We start from the raw sequence: 20,936 nt of genomic DNA, 5'->3' as shown, positions 1-20,936 counted from the left end.
AGCTTTGGAGGTTAGGGTTAGGAGTTAAAACTGGATCCTCTGTTTAATTGGTAGTCAATGAAGAGCTTGACAAAGAGGAGCAGCAGGGGAAGAGCGAGGAGAAAGATGAATGAGATGAGCAACTGAGTTCAGTACAGATTACAGCATTGCCAGTCTGTATTGTCTGTTGTTTTTGGTGAGCTGCTTATGTCTGCTTTTTACATTTTTGTACTATTGCCTCCTACCTCAGTGATCTACCAGTCTGAACATATTTTGTGTTACCATCAATCCGATGCATACTGCTCATGACAAAGGCATGGAGCTGGCCATGGATGTGCTGGTGTCTATGGCGGAATACAAGTGCCACGCTGCCGGAGGGGTAGCATAGCTTTATTGTAAAGCCTGCCACATCCTTCTATATCCCCATGAGATCTGAGGAAGATATTGGAATGTTCCAACGTTACTTACATGGCCTCATAGGGGGAACCCTTCCTCTCACATTAACAGCTGTTTAACTCCCCCTTCTGCACAAAGCAATGCCCCAAAGGTCCATTGGTAGGACCATTCACCAACTTCAGAAACACTAACATTATAAGTGTCAGCTTTTTTATAAGCACTCTGCAGCATTTACATAGTCATTTTTTAAAAAAAATGTTTTAACATATTTTGCTATTCTGCCCCTTTAAAAGACAAAGGAGGCTATTTACGAAAATCATAAAATGGATTCAAATTAAGTTTGTCTGGTACTGTACACAGTGCAATGATTGTAATCTGTCATATTTATAAAACTCATCATTTCTGAAGGATTTGGAGAAGTGATTGTGCAGACACTTGAATGAAGTAGTACTGAAATCAAATTTTATGTGGTAAACTGTAGAACATCTTTTGTTATTCATATGAATAGACTGCACTATTAATAACTATTAATGAACACAGCTGCATTTCTGCATTCAGCCACTAGGGGGCACTTGACACTCACATCCATTTCTCATAGACAACACATACAGTTTAGGAGCAAGAACATAAGGATTTATACCTGGATAATTTACACTCAAATGTAAAAAAAAAAAACACACAGGAAAAAAATTAGCAAAAATCATGGTATAACACAAAGTTGCATGGTCTTTCAGCCATGTGGTTCAGGGGGAAAGACAGATGTTCTAGCATGGTAGGCATCTCATTCACATTGTAGAGGAATGTCTGTAAAGATGACATCATCTTCAGTGGGAAAGCATGTGTTCTCATTTGTAGGAACCAACATCCGAATATAAGCCTTTCTTTGGCTTCAAGGTTAGCAAAGTGCGTCTATTCTTACTATTGTTTAACCTAACTTCCCTCTTGTATTGTTTCCTGGATGTTGTTTCCATTATTTACCCAAATTGATTTAAATAATTATAATTAAATATAATAGGGGGTCCTCTGCAATTGGCACAAACAACAACAAAACTGCAAACAACTGTGGGTGGGGGTGCTCCCTTCGTTTGGCACTGGGTGGTTTTGATACAGCAATTGGGTGGCATTGGTGTTAATGAATTTGTTCCTAAGGCCCTCAATAAGAGTTTTTTTTTTACGTTAAAGGATATCTTAGCGATCCTAAATTTTAAAAGCGGGGCATGTGTAGCAGGCAGTCCTCATGCCCACTGCTCCCTTCATTCTTCTCTGTCCCCCTCCATTACCTTGTAAAGGCCGCCCAGAGCTACTTCCAGGTCGGCCAGGGTCGGTGAGCAGTGTGATGGCATTGCCTGGTGATGTGCATCCTTGATCGTGCGCCCTTGGCTGGCAGCGCTCTGCACACGCGCACTACGTAGTTGAGGGGTGTAAGGCAATGCAGAGGAATACTTTTAACGTTTAACATGGGGGCAGTACTGGTGCGGAGAGAGCTGTTAGGACATGGATAAGGAATTATATTTTACATTAGTGAGGTTCAAGTTGGCCAGGATGGTTGAGACATGGTAGAGGAGTAGTATTTTGTTTTGTGGCGGTTATGGCTTGCATGGTAGGTAAAGGAATTGTCGGCTTGTCTCTGAAATACACAATGCACTGCAGTTCTGACATTAATCGTATAGACCCTTAGATTTACCGTAATAAAATGTAAAAAAAAGGCAGAATAATATACTGTATATGACTTAGAATCAAAACTTGAATAAAATAGGGGAGGGAAAAGAAGAAGGGTTTTTATTTAGTCCAAAGCAGGTAATTTGGGTGCCAGTGGCTATGGTAAAAAGAACACTCCATAGACCGCAATGTTAATATCTTAAAGGATACCTCAACCGAAAAAAATTATAGCTGCAGTGTGTTGGGGGTTAAAATTACATACCTCTCGTCCTCCTACCCCCCTCCGTCTTCCGCCGTTAGTCTAATATTCCTCCCGGTGTCCGGTGACTCTCTTGACCCCCCACCTGGACATACTGCGCCCTGTGTGCGCAGTATGTCCTCCCCTGTTCACTTCTGGCCGGCGCATAGCAATCGGCTCAGAAGCACACTGCCCCTCTGTTTCCTCTGGGCTGCGTGTGCGCTCCATTATACCAAGCATCACATGCATGTGATGCTTGGTATAATGGAGCGCACACGCAGCCCAGAGGAGACAGAGGGGCAGCGTGCTTCTGAGCCGATCGCTATGCGCCGGCCAGAAGTGAACAGGGGAGGACATACTGCGCACACAGGGCGCAGTATGTCCAGGTGGGGGGTCAAGAGAGTCACCGGACACCGGGAGGAATATTAGACTAACGGCGGCAGACGGAGGGGGGGGGGGGGGTGCAGGAGGACGAGAGGTATGTAACTTTAACCCCCAACACACTGCAGCTATAATTTTTTTGGTTGAGGTATCCTTTAATTTTGATTAATTTTGGATATATCGGTACTTTGAGCGCCGAAGGCGCCAATAAAAATATTGTAATTACGTGGGCTGCATCTGAGTATTTAGCAGCGAAGGCAGTGTGGATATTGGAAATACCACATCCCAACAGTAAAATATCTGTAATTTTACCAATATTCTACTAACAACAATCTCCGGTGCCCAGTTTACGGCGGCACACATTTTACCTGTATGCTGCTAATTTGACTTCACTGTGATGTCTCTTTCTCTCCTCTCATTGCTTTAACATGCATTTATTTGCAGACTTTCTGATGCCAGCAGAAAATTAATAAATGCTTTTGGATGTGCAAGCCATGCATAATAATGTTCATGATAAGGCATTAGAGAATGATTGCTTTTATGACTTATTTCTAAATCAATATTTTCATTTTTGTAGTTGGCAAGAATTAGATCATATCTATGTGGTCCCATGCTACCATTAGAGTCGTTTGTGTGTAGCAAAACTCATGGAGAAGCAGGTCATTAGTTTGATACACTAATAGTTTTGGCTCTGATTTCCTGTTCATGATGATTTTTCTCTTCGGTCTCCTAGGTTAAATGGGTTAAAACAAGAAGTGATTAGAGCAAATCAGAACCTTACAAACTGTTACAAATCAACCTGTACAGGCTGATCACAGAATTGTTCTGCCGCATACACATGAGCAATACTATATAGCTCAGCAAAGTCTCTGTTATCCGAATTTCAGTAACCGGAAGTTTCAACTAAACGACATGTCTGAGGGGAATAACGGGGACTGTGCTTTAGGGTTTTTGCAGGGCAAAAAAATACACATCAAGCGTCTAGTGCCGTCTTCTAACCTTCCTGTAGCTCCTAGTGGCTTTCCAGCATCCATGCACAGCTCCTGGCATGTCATGTGACCTCACATAGGTCAGGTGACATGGCGGTAGCCGTACACTCCCGGTAGCCGTGCACATAGAATGCCGGAAAGCCTCTAGGAGCAGCAGGAAGGTAAGAAGAGGGCTCAAGCAATCCCCCCAGTGCCGGATACTGTGGAGTTTGCTGTATACATAAGCTAATGTATAAATGAATGTTTGCACAGAGGCGTATGTACAAGGATGCAGATTTGGCAGGTGCCACAGGCACTTCTTATTTTAAAGAACTGGGGACGCTGTACAACCACAGCATTAGAGATGGCTCGAACCTCCGATTTTCGTTTCGCGATCCTCCAACGAACTTCCGCAATTCGGGTTCGCGCGAACTTCGCGAACCGCAAATGACTTCAATGGGGAGGCAAACTTTGAAAACTACAAACATTTATGCTGGCTAGGGATGGTCGGAAATGCCAATTTCCAATTCCGCGGTAATTCCGCATTCCGCCATTGCCAAATACCGATTCCGCTTTCCGCTACCAATTTCCGCATTCCAATGTGGAATTTCCGCCGGAAATCGCGGAAATTCCGCCCGATTTTAACATCGATTTTCTCAAAAGATATTAGGTCTTTTTGAAAACTTTTTTTTGCATCTTGTTCAGAAGATTCTGTTTAATAAACCCTGAAAATTTGTTGTTTCTAGGACGTGCGGGGGCTTTGCTATTAACCGTTAAATTTGGCAGATTTTTCCTGTAATGTAAATGCAGAAAATAGGCAGAAGCAGATTTTCTGCATTTTACATTACAGTAAAAGTCTGCCGAATTTAGTGGTTAATAGCAAAGCCCCCTTAAGTCCTAGAAACACCAAATTTTCAGGGGTTATTAAACTGAATCTTGTAAACAAGATGCAAAAAATTTTTTTCAAAAAGACCTTATAGTTTTTGAGAAAATCAACGTTAAAGTCGGGCGGAATTTCCGCGATTTCCGGCGGAAATTTCCGCAATTTCTGGCGGAAATCCGCCTAAAGCACTTGCATTACCGATTTCCGCATTCCGATGCGGAAATGCATATTCCGATCGGAATTTCGGAAATTGCATTTCCGCGGAATCCGAATGAGCATCCCTAATGCTGGCCACAAAAGTGATGGAAAATATGTTTCAAGGGGTCTAACATCTGAGTTTTGCATGGGGTAGTGGGATACACGCCAAAAGTCCCGGGGAAAAATCTTTATTTGACGCACAGCAGTGTTTTAAGGGCAGAAATCACATTGCAATGCTAAATTGGAGGTATAAAGTGCTTTAAAACATCTTGCATGTGTATACATCAATCAGGTAGTGTAATTAGTGTACTGCTTCACACTGACACACCAAACTCACTTTGTAACTCACTGCAAACAGCTATTTGTGTAGTGACGGCCGTGCTGGACTGGTGTGCATCATGGCGAGAGTGCAGGCCATGGCGGTTTTCAAGCCCATATGGTCGCCGGGCTGTGGTAGCTCAATGTTAGAACAACGGGTGACTGTCCAGCTGATCGAATTTGGTCTGTCCACAATGAAGCAACGACCTTATTATCTTGGGTGCGCCCCCCCTCCGACACACTCATATAGCCGGCGGTCATTGCTTCATTGTGATACGCAAGCCCATTTACCGTGGCAAGGTAGCGATCACGAAGGGGAATTGACACATGTACATGACTTTTGTTTTGTTGTTGCAGCCGCAGTGCAGCCAGAAAAATTAGGCAGGCATGTACACAAATTGTTGACAGCTCTGGCCACAGGTCAAGCCTGCGCACCCAGTAGTCCAGGGGTTCATCGCTGTTGTCTACATCCGCAGTTAAGGCCAGGTAGTCAGCTACCTGCCGGTCCAGGTGTTGGTGGAGGGTGGATCCGGAAGGGCTAAGGCGAGGCGTTGGACTAAAGAATGTCCGCATTCACCCTTAAACGCACTGAAATCACCCTTAAACGCACTGTAAAGCATACTTGACAGCTTGCGTGGAAGTGCTGCATCCTTTCTTCCTTCTGGTGATTTGGTGACATCTCCACCACTTTGTGCTTATACCGAGGGTCTAGTAGCATTGCCACCCAGTACAGGTCATTCCCCTTTAGTTTTTTTTTTTTATATGGGGTTCCTTCAACAGGCTGGACAGCATGAAAGTCCCCATCTGCACAAAGTCGCATGCTGACGTACTAGCCATCTCTTGCTCTTCCTCAGTGATGTCAGGTAAGTTCTCCTCTTCCCCCAGCCACAAACAATACCACAGGAAAGGTGAGCAGCACAAGCCCCCTGCTGCGGTTGTTCTTCTGCCTCCTCCTCAAAAAAAAAAACCACCTTCCTAATCTGACCCCTCTTCCCCAGGTGATTGTTCCTCCTCATCCCCTCTCCTCTGTTCTGCTGCAGGTGTTGAGGAAACATCTGGTTCTGCTGATGATTGTTCCCACTCTTCCGCCTCTTCCTGGTCACGCTCGTCCACAGCTTGATCCACCACTCATGCGCACTCATACGCACGGCATGCTCCAGGAAGAAAGCATATGGAATTAAGTCGCTGATGGCGCCTTCACTGCGACCCACCAGGTTGGTCACCTCCTCAAACGGACGCATGAGCCTGCAGGCATTACGCATGAGTGTCCAGTACTTTGGCAAGGAAATGCCCAGCTCTCCAGAGCCTGACCGTAGCTGTTCAGATAGTCGTTGACTTCTTTCTCCTGTTGTAGCAGGCGGTCAAACATGAGGAGTGTCGAATTCCAGCGAGTCGGACTATCGCAAATCAAGCGCCTCACCAGCAAGTTGTTTCTCCTCTGAAAATCGGCCAAGCGTGCCATGGCTGTGTACGACCGCCTGAAATGCCCACACACCTTCCTGGACTGCTTCAGGACATCCTCTAAGCCTGGGTACTTAGACACAAATCTTTGAACTACTAGATTCAGCACATGTACCATGCAGGGTACATGTGTCAACTTTCCCAAACTCAAAGCCGAAATGAGATTGCTGCCGTTGTCACACACCACGTTGCCGATCTCCTGTTGGTGCGGGGTCAGCCACTGTTCCACCTGTTTTTTCAGAGCAGCCAGGAGAATTGCTCCAGTTTGACTCTCGGCTTTGAGGCAAGACATGTCCAAGATGGCGTGACACCGTCGTACCTGGCATGCAGCATAAGCCCTGGGGAGCTGGGGGTGTGTAGCTGGAGAGGAGATCTCAGCACCAGTAGGGTAGCAGTGCCACTCAGCCAATGAGGAGGACGACAGCGAAGAGGATGTAGCAGGAGGAGTAGGAGAAGAAGGAGAGGAGGTGGAAGCAGGCCTGCCTGCAAACCATGGAGGTGTCACAACTAGGCCCGCTATACAGCCACGTACTCCCTGCTTGCCAGCGGTCACCAGGTGGACCCAATGGGCTATGCAAGTAATGTACCTGCCCTGACCGTGCTTTGCAGACCAGGCATCCGTGGTCAGATGGACCCTTGACCCAGCGCTGTGTGCCAGAGATGACACCACTCGCCTTTCAACTTCATGGTACAGTTTGGTTATCGCCTTTTTTGAGAAATAATTGAGGCCTGGTATCTTCCACTGCGGTGTCCCTATCGCCACAAATTTACGGAAGGCCTCAGAGTCCACCAGCTGGTATGGTAACAGCTGGCGGGCTAACAGTTCTACCAAGCCAGCTGTCAGACACCGGGCAAGGGGGTGACTGCCAGAAATTGGCTTCTTCCGCTCAAAGATTTCTCTCACGGACACCTGGCTACTGCTCTGGGCAGAGGAGCAGGAACCGCTCAAGGTGAAAGGCAGAGTGGAGGAGGGTGGCTGTAAAGGTGTAAGGGAGAAAGCTGCTGAAGATAATGCACCTGAAGGAGGAAGAGGAGAAGGAGGGTGGCTTTGCTTTTGTGTGCTGCTTTTGCTCAGGTGGTCTTCCCATTGCCATTTGTGCTTTTTCGACATGTGCCTTCGTAAGGCAGTTGTCCCTACGCAGGTCTGGGCCTTTCCACTGCTCAATTTTTGGTGACAGAGAGTATAGATGGCATTGCTCATATCTGAGGCAGACACACACAAAAAATCCACACCGCTGAGCCCCACTGAGCCCCACTGAGGTGATGGCACTATGGTGGCGTCAGTAGCTGACATTGAAGGGCATGTTGGCTGGCTGTCCATAGGTGGCGATACATGGCGCCAGACACTGCCACCAGCTGTTTCTGATGACGAGCTCCCCCTGCTTCTTTCAGCAACTCATCTCCTCCTACTCCTCTCTGACTCCCCCTCTGAACTGTCCCCCTGGTCATGATGTCTAGTAGGATCCCACGTGATGTCCATGGCAGTATCATCATCATCGTCATCGTCATAATCATCCTCCACAGCTTCGCTTGTATCAGACACCTCCAAAACTGCACCAACAGCAGATACTTCATCATCATCCTCACACCTTATGTCCATAGTGCCGCCTAACTCAGACATATGAGGTGGTGTGGTGTAACTTGCTTAGCGCCTTCATATTGTTGTAACAATAGTGGCTGTGAATCAGTTCATTCCCCACCAAATAACTCCTGCATAGTGTCAAATGGAACGGATGTGGTGCTTGTTGTAGTGCTGGTGGCTGCAGAAGATGAGGTGTTCTGTGTTAAATAATCAACTACGCCCTGACAATCTTGGGAGCTGATGGCACGTGCCTTCTTCTGAGCACTGTACTTTGGTCCAGGGCCACACGAAAGTACATCAGCACGACCTTGAACAGACCTGCCGGGTGGCCTGCCTCTGGGTCTGCCTCTGGGTCTGCCTCTGCCTCTGCCTGTTTTGTCCATATCAGGGGGGATGAAGTGAAAGGTATGCACTTACTTGACTAATACAATGTGCAGTCACACAGGTGCAGTGAAAGGTATGCAGTGACTGGTATTACAATGCAATGTGCAGCTGTCACACAGGTGCAGTGAACAGGTATGCAGTGACTGGTATATAAAACTGCGTGCTGTTACACAGGTGCAGTAAACAGTTATGCAGTGACTGGTATATAACACTGAGTGCGGTCACACAGGTGCAGTGAACAGATATGCAGTGACTAGTATTACAAATGTGCAGCTGTCACACACACAGGTACCGTGAACAGGTATGCAGTGACTGGTATATAATATAACACTGCGTGCTGTCATGCAGGTGCACTGAACAGGAATGCAGTGACTGGTATCAATACAATGTGCAGCTGTCACACACACAGGTACCATGGACAGGTACGCAGTGACTAGTATTACAAATGTGCAGCTGTCACACACACAGGTACCATGAACAGGTATGCAGTGACTGGTATTACAAATGTGCAGCTGTCTCACACACACAGGTACCGTGAACAGGTATGCAGTGACGGGTATTACAAATTTGCAGCTGTCACAGACACAGGTACCGTGAACAGGTATGCAGTGACTGGTATTACAAATGTGCAGCTGTCACACGCACAGGTACCGTGAACAGATATGCCGTGACTGGTATATAATTTAACACTGCGTGCTGTCATGCAAGTGCACTGAACATGTATGCAGTGACTGGTATGAATACAATGTCCAGCTGTCACACACACAGGTACCATGAACAGGTACGCAGTGACTAGTATTACAAATGTGCAGCTGTCACACACACAGGTACCGTGAACAGGTATGCAGTGACTGGCATTACAAATGTGCAGCTGTCACACACACAGGTACTGTGAACAGGTATGCAGTGACTGGTATATAATGTAACACTGCGTGCTGTCATGCAGGTGCACTGAACATATATGCAGTGACTGGTATGAATACAATGTGCAGCTGTCACACACACAGGTACCGTAAACAGGTATGCAGTGACAGGTATTACAAATGTGCAGCTGTCACACACACACAGGTACCGTGAACAGGTATGCAGTGACTGGTATATAATGTAACACTGCGTGCTGTCACGCAGGTGCACTGATGCAGTGACTAGTATTACAAATGTGAAGATGTCATACACGTGCAGTGAAAAGGTAGGCACCGAATGTGCTGGGTGTGGCAGTGGCATAGCACAGTAGGAATTAGCAAGGGCCAGCTGCAACTGACTGACAGGGCTGTATATGCAAGTGTCAGTGGGCCACACAAAAAAAGAGCTGTTGTGGGGTGCTTTTTAGCAATAAGTATCAACAAGGAGCAAGCTTACAAGCCTAACAAGAGCCTAACTAAGCTTTCCCTATGTCTACAACAGGTTCCTCTCCCTTCTCTAATTACTGCAGCCACACTGAGTGAGAAAATGGCCGATGCAGCTGCCTTATATAGGGGGGGGGGGCTCCAGGAGGGAGTGCAGTCTGATTGGATGACCTGTGTCTGCTGACTGTGATGTAGAGTGTCAAAGTTGAGCCTAATGATGTAGTATAGGGGATGGGTCGAACTTGCATAAAGTTCGCGGTTCACCGCGAACGCGAACCACCGGAGTTTGCGCGAATATGTTCGCGGTCGAACCGCTCGTGCCATCACTACACTGCATGCCTGTTGTTCTCTACATAGGTTACAGCTCGGTGAAGCCCTGCATCTGCTCTGCTCTCTGGTGTCATGTGGCCTGGAAGATGGACAGAAGAAAAGGTCATATCAGAGGCAGGAGGCTTTTTGCTGGCCACATGGAGAAAGGTAAGCCTCATCTGAACTTCCACCACATGGAGAGTGCGTATTCATTTTAGTATTAGACCAAGAGGACTGAGTATTTTGTTTGTCACTGTGGTCTGTTACTAAGGGGAAATCTGTAACTGTAGGTTTGTTTTGGGGGGCAATGTGTTGCTGAAGGTTTGTGATGAGGGCTTTGTCCGTGGGGTGCTATAACTGCAGGAAGAAAAACACCATGCTAACAAGGTTGCTCAAGAGGGCTGTACGTTACTAGGATGTGTCAAGAGATCTGTTTTTTTACTGTGATATGCATGCTGCCTAATTACATTATTTTAGGTCTTTAAGTCTGTTAGGACTTTAAGTCTGGCTAATTTTATTACACTGCTTAATTTTTATTTGAAGGACATGCTGCTTCCATTTTGTTATTTGGTGATGATTCTCCTGCCTGGTTACATATTTGGGGGTTTGGAGAGCCAAGCTGCCTAACTGTTGCTTGCGGACATGTAGACACGTCGTTGACCTACTATCATACTTCATTATTACAGGCCCTGCTTTATTTCAACTTGTACATACCGTGTGTGTGTGTGTCTTGTATATCTTTTCTCAGCAGAGAAAGCATGATTTCCAGAAATCTCATTAGGACAACATGAGATCTGCTGCAGAGAGCATTGCATGTTCTTTGTCTCCAGTGGCTGTCTGCATTGCGTGTAGTGTGGGGATACTGATGAGGTTTCAGTCAGTTCTATTTGGCTGGGATCATTTAAGGTTGTATGGCACGGAGCCAGCAGGAAAGCTATGTCTCTTTCTCTCTCTTCTTCCCTCTATTTCTCTCTTTCCATCCCTCTATCTCTGTCTCTCTCCATCTGTTTCTCCCTCTCGTTCTTTCTCTCCCTCTTCTCTATTTATTATCAGTACTGATTCTTCCTAAATGAAATGCCATTACAACAGTCAACCTTTTGAGACACAAAGGAACGTAGATCTAAACTGAAGACATTCAGCTTCTGTAGCTCGTTTGACCCTGAATGTCTGCCTAGAGTCAGAACGCCAGAAAGCTTACTGGTTAAAGGGATACTGTAGGGGGGTCGGGGGAAAATGAGCTGAACTTACCCGGGGCTTCTAATGGCCCCCCGCAGACATACTGTGCCCGCGCAGCCGCTCACCGATGCTCCGGCCCCGCCTCCGGTTCACTTCTGGAATTTCTGACTTTAAAGTCAGAAAACCACTGCGCCTGCAATGCCGTGTCCTCGATCCCGCTGCTGTCATCAAGAGCGCACAGCGCAGGCCCAGTATGGTCTGTGTCTGTGCAGTACACTCCTGGTGACATCAGCGGGAGCGAGGACACGGCAACGCAGGCGCAGTGGTTTTCTGACTTTAAAGTCAGAAATTCCAGAAGTGAACCGGAGGCGGGGCCGGAGCATTGGGGAGTGGCTGCGCCAACACATGATGTCTGCGGGGGACCATTAGAAGCCCCGGGTAAGTTCAGCTCATTTTCCCCCGACCCCCTACAGTATCCCTTTAAGGCTAGATGCATTGAAAGCTGAAAGTGCATTGGACTGTTACAGAAACTCCAATTATCTTTCCTTTACGTGAATTCTCCAGGTAAGATATAAACACACAGGCTCCTATTCAATTAACTTTTCTCCTAAGTTTTCTCATAGGTGATGTTTTCACACCTTATCAAGAAAATACCTTTAAAGCCGACAACAAACAAGAACATTCTCAAAATCAGTAATTTTTTTTGTATTGTAACTGTAGTTAGGGACACACTAGTGCATTTTTGGCAGCGTTTTGCCGCAATGCGAAAATGCGTGTAATGATTTTGTTTGGAGCATATGTGATTCTGCATAGTGTTCAAAAAAATGATACTTTTTCGTACAATGCTTGTGATTCTTGGCTACTGTTACATGCCTTAAAGTGCACACAAATCGCACAAATCATGCAGCAAAACGATTGACAGAAATAATCTGCGGTTCCGACTGATACAAGTTCCCTCAGGACATTTTCATCATTTGCATCAGTATAGAGATAAGCATGTGTTGAAGGCCTGAGATAGTTTTTTGAGAAATATATGTCCATTTTAAATTTGCTGCCAAGAACATCTTTCTAAATAGGTTTGGGGCAGGGACAAGTTTACAAATATATTGTGTCACCTCTCTTTTAACAACACTATGTAAATGTCTGGGAACTGGAGACACCAACTGCCCCATTCTTTACTGATAAAATATTTCAGCTTTAGTATACAGTGATTTCAGATCCTTTTTGTCATATTTTTTTAATTTTAGATGTAGACTCCAGACAAGCCCTCCTGTGCATACCCCCCCCCCCCCCCAACACACACACACTTTTGGCCTAAAAATAGGCCATAGGCTATGACCCACCAATTGTCCGACCCCCAATGTGCCCCCATCACCCTCCAGGTAGAGCACCAATTTGTAGCGTGCCGATGCAGAGTGTGCACATGTGTGTGATTTAGCATGTATAAACTACCTGTCCTTGCTACAGCTTCTGAACTGTCACTAGAGCTCCAGGGTCACTGTCATGTGACTGCAGTAAGCCGGGAGCTCTTATGGCCAGTTCAGAACGCTGCTTGGGACACTGAAAGATGCAAGCCTGAGTGAGGACAGGTAGCTATACATGCTAAAATATGCTCCACAGCACACTCGGGGGCCCTGCACACATCATCAGTGTAGATCTCCTGCGGATAGGCCGACCCACCACTTTACGTTCAGAATTCAGGTGTCAATTCAAACAGCCTATCTGAGGTCATATACAATGCCTAAAAAAGACGTTGGCAGCATGTTGCTGCTCCAAAACCTGTGAATATTATTCAGCATCTACAATGCCTTCCCAAATGTGCAAGCTAACCATTCACACTAACCATCATGGTTGCTAGCATTTAAATAATATGCTGAAAACAAGCCAGATTGTCCTTTCCCACCCTTAGCCCAGAGGGCATGGTATCCATGATTTCCAGACTGCAGGACAGTCTTCTAAGTTGCCTTAGTGCATATTAATGTGCTCATGCCCAGAGAAGGTGACAGGATTTATGCATTATGTTTATGTTTCTTCCTTGCATGGTAGAGTTTTAACTTGTATTTCCGGATGCAGTAACATGCATGTTCAAAGACAATGCTTTCTGGAGGTGTTTCTGAGCCCATGCAGTGATTTCCATTACAGAAGCATGTCTGTTGTTAAAGTGACACTGAAGCGAAAATACAATTATGATATAATGAATTGGTTGTGTAGTACGGCTAATTACAAGAACATTAGTAGCAAAGAAAATATTCTCATCTTTTTATTTTCAGTTATATAGTTTTTATAGTTTATAGTTTTTTTTTATAACATTGCATCATTCTCTAATATTTGCAGTTTACACACTACTCAGCATTCTAAATGATTTCACAAAGCAGACTAGTGAAACTTTGAACTTTCCTCTGCAGAAAAAAAAGCAAAATACATAAACAGACATTTGAGATAAAAAGCTTCAGAAGACAGAGTTCTCTGCGACTTTGAAAGTCGCGGAGCTCAGTGGCTCTTTTGCATAGATAACAACTGGAGTTTCTTAACTCGTCCTGTACTGGAAACAATTTAAGACTCATACCTCTGCTGCTAATGTTTTATTTCTTATCTGTACTACACATACAAATCATTATATCATAAGTTTATTTTCACTTCAGATTTCCTTTAATGTAGTACGCCCTGATGTCCTGAAGATTGCAGGCACCCAACATTGTCCTTTGGCATTGTCTCTTGTATACAGAGTTATTTATGTTTTCTATGAATGTATTTAGAAATGTTATGTATGGCATAAGAGAGCAAAAAACAGACTTTGGCCTCTTTTACAAGGAAAGCTGAACTTTATACTTGCAAGACAGTTCAGCTTCATCTGGTCAGCAAGCACCTTTGTGCTGCAGTTTAATGCAGCTGACCAGCAGCATTTGCAACCACATGCAGCAGGTCAGCATTTCACACGTAGTGTGGTGATCTGGCAGCAAGAAACTACATCGGTAGAGTGAGGGTTCTGTGTGAGAGTAGGGTTAGGTCAGGTCACAGTAAAATATCAGTAAAGTTTACCAATATTTTACTATCGTAATTTAGTAGAAGAATATCAGTCATTTTACTGATATTCTACAAGCAGCTATCTCTGATGGCCTTTTTTTTACCGGATGTGTTTTTTACATGTATGGTCTCACCTGACTCTAGAGTTGGGCCGAACGGTTCGCCGGCGAACGTGGTTCGCGCGAACTTAGGTGGTTCGCGTGCGGGTGTCGCACGCGAACGTTTTGCGGCAAAAGTTCGCAAAAAATCGGTTCGCCCCATAATGCACCTGAGGGTCAACTTTGACCCTCTACATCACAGTCAGCAGGCCCAGTGTAGCCAATTAGGCTACACTAGCCCCTGAAGCCCCACCCCCCCTTATATAAGGCAGGCAGCGGCGGCCGTTATGGCCACTCGTGTGCCTGCATTAGTGAGAGTAGGGCGAGCTGCTGCAGTCTCTCATAGGGAAAGATTAGTTAGGCTTAACTTCTTCCTGGCTGCATACCTGTTCTGTTCAGTGAGCCCTCAGCCCACTGCATACCTGTACTGTGATCCTGCCACTGCATACCTGTTCAGTGATCCTGCCACTGCATACCTGTTCATTGATCCTGCCACTGCATACCTGTTCAGTGATCCTGCCAGTGCATACCTGTTCATTGATCCTGCCACTGCATACCTGTTCAGTGATCCTGCCAGTGCATACCTGTTCATTGATCCTGCCACTGCATACCTGTTCAGTGATCCTGCCAGTGCATACCTGTTCATTGATCCTGCCACTGCATACCTGTTCAGTGAACCCGCCACTGCATACCTGTTCTGTTCAGTGAACAGTTTGGTGTGTCAGTGTGAAGCAGTATGTATACACATGCAAGATGTTTTAAAGCACTTTAGGCCTGTCATTTAGCATTCAATGTGATTTCTGCCCTTAAAACGCTGCTTTGCGTCAAATCCAGATTTTTCCCGGGGACTTTTGGCATCTATCCCACTCCGCCATGCCCCCCTCCAGGTGTTAGACCCCTTGAAACATCTTTTCCATCACTTTTGTGGCCAGCATAATTTTTTTTTTTTTTCAAAGTTCGCATCCCCATTGAAGTCTATTGCGGTTCGCGAACTTTAACGCGAACCGAACCTTCCGCGAAAGTTCGCGAACCCGGTTCGCGAACCTAAAATCGGAGGTTCGGCCCAACTCTACCTGACTCACAGAATTAGCTGTTGGGCAGCATATGCAGAGGTAATTTTTGCTTTAAAAATATATACTTATCTGGCACTTTTATTTCATGTTTCAGTAGCCAAAGAGGGTGAAATCCTCTAGTGTTAGCGACCAAATGAGATTGCTCAACCAGCTTGCCTTGCTGTCGCACATGATGTTGTATCCATCCTTTTTTCTGGTGTAGTGGATGCAGGGGAAGCACTGGCTGTTCCACTTTTGAGATGTACATACTGATATCATTGTACGTGTGCACATCGTCACTATAAGATGGGCAATCAAGGGTTACAGTACAAGCCTTCTGGGAGGTAAGTAGTAAGGGGAAGGGAAGCACCAGTAACACAGCTATATATACAGTGCTACTGTAAAGAAAATTAGTCTTCAAGTTTTCAAACCCCCTTTAAGAGAAACTGTAGGGAAAATAACATAGCTCATACATTTGCTTATTGTTTACATTTTTAATTTATAGATTACTTAGTCAGTGTTTGCCCATTGTAAAATCTTTCATCTCCCTGATTTATAGATTTATATTCTGCCAGGTGATCAGTACGCAATGTTCGTTGCTGAGAGTTTGTTTTTTGTTTTTTTACTTTTTTCATTAAAATTTTTACTGAATTTTGTATAACAAAAACATTGTACAATCATAACAGACCGTAAACAAGAGTTAAAATGAATCAACCATGAACAGGATTCATAGCAAGGGAACAAAAGAAAAATACTCATAGAACACATAGGATGATCCAAATGTCAGCATAACATAACAGCAAACTCTGACCAATAGCACATGAATTTGGAATCATTTAAGGTTACAGTTTGCATATTATCTTAAGGGACAAGTATAATGAAAGTGCAAAAGACAAGGAATACAACCTCTGCCCATTCATAGAACCAGAACTGGATGGGCAGGGGCGTACCCCATAATGTAGAATAAACACTAGTGGAGCCTGTCTTCCAGTGAAGGCAGGGTAGGGATATTTGCGAGTACATCTTGTGTATATAAGGGGTAAGGTTACAATGATAAATGGTAAATCATGTAGCAGAGATCAAAAGAGAGGTAGCAAGGGGAAGAACAAAAAAGTAGAGGGAGGGAAGTAAGAAAAAGAAAGAAGAGAGAGGAGAGAGGAGAATATGGGACGAGGAGAGCCCCATGACTCTGCAAGTAGTACGAAGAGAGGTCAAGGACTCAAGAAGATTCAAAGGTTACTCACCCAGGAGCTGTGTTTGGAGCCCAAAAGGTAGTCTATAAAGGGCGCCCAGATTCTATTGAACTTAGTTATATTATCTTCTAGCCGAGCTCGTAGCTTTTCAAAGAAGAGGCAGCTGCTATGGTAAGTTTAGTAGTGGTAAAGATGTGTCGTATAAGCAAGTTCTGCGCCTTGGTTGGGTTAGAGTAGAGGAGGCCCAATAATGTGTGAGCTGGTTTCCTGGGGACTGGTTTGTTAATGAGGGAGGAGGCCCAGGTACACACTCTTAGCCAAAGACGGCGCACCTTGGTGCATTTCCACCAAATATGGTAATGGGTTCCTAGAGTGCTACATCCTCTAAAGCAATTTGGTGAGATATCTTTGTTAAATTTAGCCATGTGGGGAGGAACCATATACCAACAAAATACGAGTTTATAATTAACTGTCATGACATCACACTGTGGGAGGGGTTTCACCACAATATCAGCCATACAGCCCAACCCCCTCTAATCCCCCCGAGAGGATCCATTTGAGAAAAGGTAAAGATTTCTTGTGAAAAAGGGGGGTATAAGCTGTTGATTGGGATATAGTTCATTCCTTGGATTAAGTTCCTCTTTAAATCTCAGTCCATACATAATATTTGCTTGGCCCTTTTTTATATGTATGTAAATCTTGTTGTACAAGCACTGTGGTTTGCACTCAATGTAGTTCATTGTTATTAACTACACATTCAACATAACTAACCACATCAAAATAATGAGCTGCATGACTTACGCTACATGTCGGCCCTTGTTGCTGCTATTCGCAGTAATGTAGAAATGCACAGTAACAAAGAATTTTCAATGAACTGAACTTCGACACTGAATATCATTAGTTAAATCTACTTACAACATGCATCAGCTCATCGAGTAATATAAAGGTTCATGCATTGTAACAAGCACACACATTAAAGTCACTTCTACACAGTCAAAGTAAAGGCACACCATTGAACTGCAGCCTTTCATTTGTTTCAAGTTTGGAATACTGCCATTAATTGCAGGCGGATTCATTCCATACTAATGCACATGTGAATAATTTAAATTGAGGCATGGCTGCTACAGACAATCTAGTCATTGGTCATGTGACTTCCTGTTCAATTTTTTTTTTTTGACTCAGTGTTGGGCGACATTCTTTCCAGTGTGGCATTCTATCTCCACTGATCTAGAAATGATGACTTAATACTTTTCGTTAGGCCCCGTATAATATGGATCTTAAAGAGAACCAGAGATGAAGCAACCTCATGTATTTTACCTTATAAATCAGTGGGAACATGACAGTAAACACCTAATCTGCTCTTTGTTACATTGTTCTCTGTTTAATTTGCCTGTTATCACCTCTAAGATAAGAATCCCGACTAAGCAGTCGGTCTGGCTTTGCTACAGAATAATTATAGCTGAGACTGTGTTCTTTGCTGTCTTCAAGTCCAAGCCTGCCCCCTGCTGGCTTTGCTCAGGAATCATTATAGCTGAGTCATTATAGCAAAGCCAGACTCAATGCTCAGTCCGGGATTCTTATCTCAGCTAGATAACAGACACTTTTAGCAGTGAGGATGGAACAGAGAGCAGGGTAAATGTTTTCTCTAATGTTCCCACTGATTTCTATGGTAAAATACACAAGGGTGCTTCGTCTCTGGTTCACTTTAAGTGGATAAGATGACCTCATGCCCCAATTTAAGTAGCAACAAAGCTCAGCCAGCCTATTTGGCTAATCTCTGAAGCAGCACTACAACTCATACACAGAAAGGTTTTGAATGCAATTACTTCCAGTACAGAGAAACAATGGGATTCCAAATGCCTGGTTAGGTCACTCAGAAAGCTTTATTAAACATAACTAGCATAACATTAAATTACAATCATGCTGCCGCACCCTCTAGAAAATTAATTTTCTTAAGCATTTGTTTAAAGCCTGCAGCATTCCAAACATTAACCAACTAAATTCTTAATTATATTCTGATGGTTAGTTTAGCTTCTTTGAGTAAATTTGGTAAATAGAGGCGCCAAAATAGGATAAGATAGGTTAAAAACAGGCACTGTATTTGGAGATTAATAAATATTTTTGTATCATCTACGGCTTGAATTTAGCCTGGTCATTTTTAGTGAGGGTAGTGGTTCCACCAACCCCCTCCTTTTAAACAGTTTTTAACCTATCTTATCCTATTTTGGCGCCTCTATTTACCAAATTTACTCATATCTTGTCCACCCTAGGTGGAGGGGTGTATCCCCATTTCCTTCTATAGAGAGCGACTTTTTTATACCTGAGTGGGGTCAGGTCATAATTCTCCCCACCTGCCGTTACAGTGGTCGCCTACGTGGTGACCCACACTTGTGAGTATATTCTCATTTACATTTTTTTCCCATATTGGCTGAACATACTACACCAGATTTGGCTCTCGGTTCTTTTTCTTGTCTTTCAAGCACAGTTTAGCTTCTTTGTGCATCAGTGTATTTGTAAAGTTCCCTGTGCATCAGTGCAAAGTATTTGTACAGTTCCCAAGTGGATCAGTTAAAGAAAATCTAAAGTAAGAGGAATATGGAAAATGGCATTGCTTACATCATACTGCAAAAGTATTACTGCTGCTACCACTACTGTATTACTATTGCTAAAACACATTAAAGGAGCACTGACTTTTTCTGAAATGTTTCACAAAGAACATTGCACCAGTTTAATCGCTGTGCCTCAAGCAACTTAACTAGGCAACATCACTAATTCATCACTAATTCATAAAACATAACACTTATTAACTTAAATAAGAACTTTAAACCAGGATTGAACTTCATCCTAATCAATAGCCGAGATCCCTTTCCCACAAGAAATCTTTACTTTTCCTAGAATAGATCCCCAAGGATGTCTGTATCGCTGATATTGTAGTGAAACCCCTCCCACAGCGTGATGTCAGGGCCATGGTCCGGAAAGCCTTTCCTTTTAGCCTATCATATTGTAAGTGGGTGTGTTTATAGATGATGGCAGTTAGTGCTGTCTGTTTTTTTCTTGTCTCATCATAGGGATGATTACCTTTGGGCTCAAGATGGATCAAACAACTTGAACAAATTACATGGCGAATATAAATCATTTCTTGATCTGTGGCACTCCGCTGCTAACAAGAACTATACTTCAATTTATACCTTAAAATAGATAAAACAATATTCTATACGGTGTTCCTTAGACTCTATAGACAGTAGCTGTGTTAGGGAGTCTTGCGCAAGTTTACGCATGTTCAGCTGGCTTACTGATCAGAAAGAGCCATGATTTGAACCCTGGTCCCCTGTGTCAGAGGCAGAGCCCTTAACCAGTGCACTATCCAGCTAGCTATATACAGAATACTCTACTGGCTGCCCCAGATGTGGCATCTCTTATTTATTCACTAGATGGAGCCAAATACTGTGTGATCCAGGTGTTCAGTAATGTTCCTGTCTTCTCCAGGATGACACACTTCCCTGGCCATCCCCGCCCACTGGTGAACCTGGGAATTGTAACCATAACCACTGAGCTAATTGCACTTTGCCTCCAAATCTTACTGATATACAGCTACAGACAAACTGAGATGAATGGCCAACCCGACCTTGCTAGCCAAGGATATTTGCTTTCTCTACTGGGATCTGATTGTTTACTTAATCTGGATTAAACATGTTTTTGTGATTTTACATCCTGAATACATATTTATATTCATACCAATCTTCAAGGGCTTTGATGTGTGTAAAAAGAAAGATTTACAGTTGAATATCTGATTCTAAGTAGACATCAGGACCTCTTAAACTTTCTGGTATCATACAATAGTGCTGTTAGTGCAGAATATGCAATCTACCTGTTTAGGGTATTGGCATACATATTTTTAAAATTTTAAGCCATTTATTGAAGCAATAAAATGGCTCAGACAGCGGACCAATGGGGAGCCCTGGCTTCAGATTCAAAGATGCTTTGCCCAGGCTCCTATGTGGACAGTAATTACAGTGATAGATACACTGTAATGACACAACAGAATTTGCAGCGAGAGGTGTCGGGCAATCAGCAGCAGTATGTATGTTTACAGGGGAGCCCGGCAGAGCTATGTGGGGGGCTTCTAAGGTGTGCGGTGACCAGACATGGAGCTCTGGGGATCAGGAGACCCCCAGATGCTGCAGCGGAAGATGGCAGCGATGTTCGGCAGGTGAGTGCGCATGTGTGGGGAGTGAGGCCGTGGTGCTGAAGGACAGCACCACAGCGTAAACCTCACTCCCCATTGCCCGGT

The 20,936-nt window shown here is 44.3% G+C and overlaps 1 protein-coding gene across 2 annotated transcripts in view; it reads right to left on the bottom strand.

The window, feature by feature from the left end:
* NYAP2 (neuronal tyrosine-phosphorylated phosphoinositide-3-kinase adaptor 2) overlaps window positions 1-20,936 on the bottom strand; it is a 209,574-nt gene that overhangs the window by 15,015 nt on the left and 173,623 nt on the right. The gene's annotated exons all lie outside the window — the stretch shown is intronic.

Source organism: Hyperolius riggenbachi, chromosome 4, assembly GCF_040937935.1.
Source record: "Hyperolius riggenbachi isolate aHypRig1 chromosome 4, aHypRig1.pri, whole genome shotgun sequence".
Lineage (NCBI taxonomy): Eukaryota > Metazoa > Chordata > Amphibia > Anura > Hyperoliidae > Hyperolius > Hyperolius riggenbachi.
This window is presented reverse-complemented; position numbering and strand designations above follow the sequence as displayed.